Source organism: Myxine glutinosa, chromosome 7 (assembly GCF_964187855.1).
Source record: "Myxine glutinosa chromosome 7, kmMyxGlut1.1, whole genome shotgun sequence".
In the NCBI taxonomy this organism is placed as follows: Eukaryota; Metazoa; Chordata; class Myxini; order Myxiniformes; family Myxinidae; genus Myxine; species Myxine glutinosa.
Genome location: NC_136267.1, coordinates 17,840,054 through 17,847,435, shown reverse-complemented (window position 1 = coordinate 17,847,435; position 7,382 = coordinate 17,840,054).

The following is a 7,382-nucleotide window of genomic DNA, read 5'->3' as shown; positions in this document are numbered from 1 at the left end:
AGCACTAATGTAATAATACCTCCAACACCCCCGCACTACACTGGCGTTGGATTCAGCACTAATCTAATAATACCTCCAACACCCCCGCACCACACTGGCCTTGGATTCAGCACTAATGTAATAATACCTCCAACACCCCCGCACCACACTGGCCGTGGATTCAGCACTATTGTAATAATACCTCCAACACCCCCGCACCACACTGGCCTTGGATTCAGCACTAATCTAATAATACCTCCAACACCCCTGCACCACACTGGCCTTGGATTCAGCACTATTGTAATAATACCTCCAACACCCCCGCACCACACTGGCCTAGGATTCAGCACTATTGTAATAATACCTCCAACACCCCCGCACCACACTGGCCTTGGATTCAGCACTAATGTAATAATACCTCCAACACCCCCGCACCACACTGGCCGTGGATTCAGCACTATTGTAATAATACCTCCAACACCCCCGCACCACACTGGCCTAGGATTCAGCACTAATCTAATAATACCTCCAACACCCCCGCACCACACTGGCCTTGGATTCAGCACTAATCTAATAATACCTCCAACACCCCCGCACCACACTGGCCTTGGATTCAGCACTAATGTAATAATACCTCCAAGACCCCCGCACCACACTGGCCGTGGATTCAGCACTATTGTAATAATACCTCCAACACCCCCGCACCACACTGGCCTTGGATTCAGCACTAATGTAATAATACCTCCAACACCCCCGCACCACACTGGCCTTGGATTCAGCACTAATGTAATAATACCTCCAACACCCCCGCACCACACTGGCCTTGGATTCAGCACTAATGTAATAATACCTCCAACACCCCCGCACCACACTGGCCTTGGATTCAGCACTAATGTAATAATACCTCCAACACCCCCGCACCACACTGGCCTTGGATTCAGCACTAATGTAATAATACCTCCAACACCCCCGCACCACACTGGCCTTGGATTCAGCACTAATGTAATAATACCTCCAACACCCCCGCACCACACTGGCCTTGGATTCAGCACTAATGTAATAATACCTCCAACACCCCCGCACCACACTGGCCTTGGATTCAGCACTAATGTAATAATACCTCCAACACCCCCGCAATACACTGGCCTTGGATTCAGCACTAATGTAATAATACCTCCAAAACCCCCGCACCACACTGGCCTTGGATTCAGCACTAATGTAATAATACCTCCAACACCCCCGCAATACACTGGCCTTGGATTCAGCACTAATGTAATAATACCTCCAACACCCCCGCACCACACTGGCCTTGGATTCAGCACTAATGTAATAATACAACCAACACCCCCGCACCACACTGGCCTTGGATTCAGCACTAATGTAATAATACCTCCAACACCCCCGCACTACACTGGCGTTGGATTCAGCACTAATCTAATAATACCTCCAACACCCCCGCACCACACTGGCCTTGGATTCAGCACTAATGTAATAATACCTCCAACACCCCCACACCACACTGGCCGTGGATTCAGCACTATTGTAATAATACCTCCAACACCCCCGCACCACACTGGCCTTGGATTCAGCACTAATCTAATAATACCTCCAACACCCCTGCACCACACTGGCCTTGGATTCAGCACTATTGTAATAATACCTCCAACACCCCCGCACCACACTGGCCTAGGATTCAGCACTATTGTAATAATACCTCCAACACCCCCGCACCACACTGGCCTTGGATTCAGCACTAATGTAATAATACCTCCAACACCCCCGCACCACACTGGCCGTGGATTCAGCACTATTGTAATAATACCTCCAACACCCCCGCACCACACTGGCCTAGGATTCAGCACTAATCTAATAATACCTCCAACACCCCCGCACCACACTGGCCTTGGATTCAGCACTAATCTAATAATACCTCCAACACCCCCGCACCACACTGGCCTTGGATTCAGCACTAATGTAATAATACCTCCAAGACCCCCGCACCACACTGGCCGTGGATTCAGCACTATTGTAATAATACCTCCAACACCCCCGCACCACACTGGCCTTGGATTCAGCACTAATCTAATAATACCTCCAACACCCCCGCACCACACTGGCCTTGGATTCAGCACTATTGTAATTATACCTCCAACACCCCCGCACCACACTGGCCTAGGATTCAGCACTATTGTAATAATACCTCCAACACCCCCGCACCACACTGGCCGTGGATTCAGCACTAATGTAATAATACCTCCAACACCCCCGCACCACACTGGCCTTGGATTCAGCACTATTGTAATAATACCTCCAACACCCCCGCACCACACTGGCCTAGGATTCAGCACTATTGTAATAATACCTCCAACACCCCCGCACCACACTGGCCGTGGATTCAGCACTAATGTAATAATACCTCCAACACCCCCGCACCACACTGGCCTTGGATTCAGCACTAATGTAATAATACCTCCAACACCCCCGCACCACACTGGCCTAGGATTCAGCACTATTGTAATAATACCTCCAACACCCCCGCACCACACTGGCCGTGGATTCAGCACTAATCTAATAATACCTCCAACACCCCCGCACCACACTGGCCTTGGATTCAGCACTATTGTAATTATACCTCCAACACCCCCGCACCACACTGGCCGTGGATTCAGCACTAATGTAATAATACCTCCAACACCCCCGCACCACACTGGCCATGGATTCAGCACTATTGTAATAATACCTCCAACACCCCCGCACCACACTGGCCTTGGATTCAGCACTAATCTAATAATACCTCCAACACCCCCGCACCACACTGGCCTAGGATTCAGCACTATTGTAATAATACCTCCAACACCCCCGCACCACACTGGCCTTGGATTCAGCACTAATCTAATAATACCTCCAACACCCCCGCACCACACTGGCCGTGGATTCAGCACTATTGTAATAATACCTCCAACACCCCCGCACCACACTGGCCGTGGATTCAGCACTAATGTAATAATACCTCCAACACCCCCGCACCACACTGGCCGTGGATTCAGCACTATTGTAATAATACCTCCAACACCCCCGCACCACACTGGCCGTGGATTCAGCACTAATCTAATAATACCTCCAACACCCCCGCACCACACTGGCCTAGGATTCAGCACTCATGTAATAATACCTCCAACACCCCCGCACCACACTGGCCTAGGATTCAGCACTATTGTAATAATACCTCCAACACCCCCGCACCACACTGGCCTAGGATTCAGCACTCATGTAATAATACCTCCAACACCCCCGCACCACACTGGCCTAGGATTCAGCACTCATGTAATAATACCTCCAACACCCCCGCACCACACTGGCCTAGGATTCAGCACTCATGTAATAATACCTCCAACACCCCCGCACCACACTGGCCTAGGATTCAGCACTAATGTAATAATACCTCCAACACCCCCGCACCACACTGGCCGTGGATTCAGCACTATTGTAATAATACCTCCAACACCCCCGCACCACACTGGCCTAGGATTCAGCACTCATGTAATAATACCTCCAACACCCCCGCACCACACTGGCCGTGGATTCAGCACTAATCTAATAATACCTCCAACACCCCCGCACCACACTGGCCGTGGATTCAGCACTAATCTAATAATACCTCCAACACCCCCGCACCACACTGGCCTTGGATTCAGCACTAATCTAATAATACCTCCAACACCCCGGCACCACACTGGCCTTGGATTCAGCACTAATGTAATAATACCTCCAACACCCCCGCACCACACTGGCCTAGGATTCAGCACTAATGTAATAATACCTCCAACACCCCCGCACCACACTGGCCTAGGATTCAGCACTCATGTAATAATACCTCCAACACCCCCGCACCACACTGGCCTAGGATTCAGCACTCATGTAATAATACCTCCAACACCCCCGCACCACACTGGCCTAGGATTCAGCACTCATGTAATAATACCTCCAACACCCCCGCACCACACTGGCCTAGGATTCAGCACTCATGTAATAATACCTCCAACACCCCCGCACCACACTGGCCTAGGATTCAGCACTCATGTAATAATACCTCCAACACCCCCGCACCACACTGGCCTAGGATTCAGCACTCATGTAATAATACCTCCAACACCCCCGCACCACACTGGCCTAGGATTCAGCACTCATGTAATAATACCTCCAACACCCCCGCACCACACTGGCCTAGGATTCAGCACTCATGTAATAATACCTCCAACACCCCCGCACCACACTGGCCTAGGATTCAGCACTCATGTAATAATACCTCCAACACCCCCGCACCACACTGGCCTAGGATTCAGCACTCATGTAATAATACCTCCAACACCCCCGCACCACACTGGCCTAGGATTCAGCACTCATGTAATAATACCTCCAACACCCCCGCACCACACTGGCCTAGGATTCAGCACTCATGTAATAATACCTCCAACACCCCCGCACCACACTGGCCTAGGATTCAGCACTCATGTAATAATACCTCCAACACCCCCGCACCACACTGGCCTAGGATTCAGCACTCATGTAATAATACCTCCAACACCCCCGCACCACACTGGCCTAGGATTCAGCACTCATGTAATAATACCTCCAACACCCCCGCACCACACTGGCCTAGGATTCAGCACTCATGTAATAATACCTCCAACACCCCCGCACCACACTGGCCTAGGATTCAGCACTCATGTAATAATACCTCCAACACCCCCGCACCACACTGGCCTAGGATTCAGTACTCATGTAATAATACCTCCAACACCCCCGCACCACACTGGCCTAGGATTCAGCACTCATGTAATAATACCTCCAACACCCCCGCACCACACTGGCCTAGGATTCAGCACTCATGTAATAATACCTCCAACACCCCCGCACCACACTGGCCTAGGATTCAGTACTCATGTAATAATACCTCCAACACCCCCGCACCACACTGGCCTAGGATTCAGTACTCATGTAATAATACCTCCAACACCCCCGCACCACACTGGCCTAGGATTCAGCACTCATGTAATAATACCTCCAACACCCCCGCACCACACTGGCCTAGGATTCAGTACTCATGTAATAATACCTCCAACACCCCCGCACCACACTGGCCTAGGATTCAGCACTCATGTAATAATACCTCCAACACCCCCGCACCACACTGGCCTAGGATTCAGCACTCATGTAATAATACCTCCAACACCCCCGCACCACACTGGCCTAGGATTCAGCACTCATGTAATAATACCTCCAACACCCCCGCACCACACTGGCCTAGGATTCAGCACTCATGTAATAATACCTCCAACACCCCCGCACCACACTGGCCTAGGATTCAGCACTCATGTAATAATACCTCCAACACCCCCGCACCACACTGGCCTAGGATTCAGCACTCATGTAATAATACCTCCAACACCCCCGCACCACACTGGCCTAGGATTCAGCACTCATGTAATAATACCTCCAACACCCCCGCACCACACTGGCCTAGGATTCAGCACTCATGTAATAATACCTCCAACACCCCCGCACCACACTGGCCTAGGATTCAGCACTCATGTAATAATACCTCCAACACCCCCGCACCACACTGGCCTAGGATTCAGCACTCATGTAATAATACCTCCAACACCCCCGCACCACACTGGCCTAGGATTCAGCACTCATGTAATAATACCTCCAACACCCCCGCACCACACTGGCCTAGGATTCAGCACTCATGTAATAATACCTCCAACACCCCCGCACCACACTGGCCTAGGATTCAGCACTCATGTAATAATACCTCCAACACCCCCGCACCACACTGGCCTAGGATTCAGCACTAATGTAATAATACCTCCAACACCCCCGCACCACACTGGCCGTGGATTCAGCACTATTGTAATAATACCTCCAACACCCCCGCACCACACTGGCCTAGGATTCAGCACTCATGTAATAATACCTCCAACACCCCCGCACCACACTGGCCGTGGATTCAGCACTAATCTAATAATACCTCCAACACCCCCGCACCACACTGGCCGTGGATTCAGCACTAATCTAATAATACCTCCAACACCCCCGCACCACACTGGCCGTGGATTCAGCACTAATCTAATAATACCTCCAACACCCCCGCACCACACTGGCCGTGGATTCAGCACTAATCTAATAATACCTCCAACACCCCCGCACCACACTGGCCGTGGATTCAGCACTATTGTAATAATACCTCCAACACCCCCGCACCACACTGGCCGTGGATTCAGCACTAATCTAATAATACCTCCAACACCCCCGCACCACACTGGCCTTGGATTCAGCACTAATGTAATAATACCTCCAACACCCCCGCACCACACTGGCCTTGGATTCAGCACTATTGTAATAATACCTCCAACACCCCCGCACCACACTGGCCTTGGATTCAGCACTCATGTAATAATACCTCCAACACCCCCGCACCACACTGGCCGTGGATTCAGCACTAATCTAATAATACCTCCAACACCCCCGCACCACACTGGCCGTGGATTCAGCACTAATCTAATAATACCTCCAACACCCCCGCACCACACTGGCCTTGGATTCAGCACTAATCTAATAATACCTCCAACACCCCCGCACCACACTGGCCGTGGATTCAGCACTAATGTAATAATACCTCCAACACCCCCGCACCACACTGGCCGTGGATTCAGCACTATTGTAATAATACCTCCAACACCCCCGCACCACACTGGCCTAGGATTCAGTACTCATGTAATAATACCTCAGATATTTCACGCACATTCGTCTCCAGCGTGTTTTGACCGTCAAACCGTCCGTTGGCGACGAACAAATACTGCACCGCGACACGGCGTCATGGAGCGAATCATCCTTGAGATGAGGACGTCACGTCATTGCGTCACACGTCACACCCGAGACCCCTGCCATGGCTCCCCAAGCGCCTTGATCCCTACCCTCTCTCCCCAATTTCCTGCACCGTTGTCTCATTTGTATTCAAATTATGCAGCAGTTCAGACAGCCGGTACAAGTAATTTAAATGGGATCACATTCTGTCCGGACAAATTTATGTTTGTTCTTCACTCTCTGGGCGAGAATATTATTTGTCAAAACTTGTGAACCCTATTTTATACACATGTATTTATAAAAACACACAGAGGGATTCCCTTTATGAGGTGTGCGTGACTCATATAATGAAAACGTTCACTGAAGAAAATGGTGTTTTTAAATGTTTATTATTAGCTCACCTGGAACGAAGTTCAGGGGAGCTTATGCGATGGCGCGTCGTCCGTCAGTCTGTCAGTTAGTCAGTCCGTCCAGTCAGTTAGTTAGTCAGTCAGTCAGTCAGGCCATCAGTCAGTTAGTCAATCAGTCAGTCA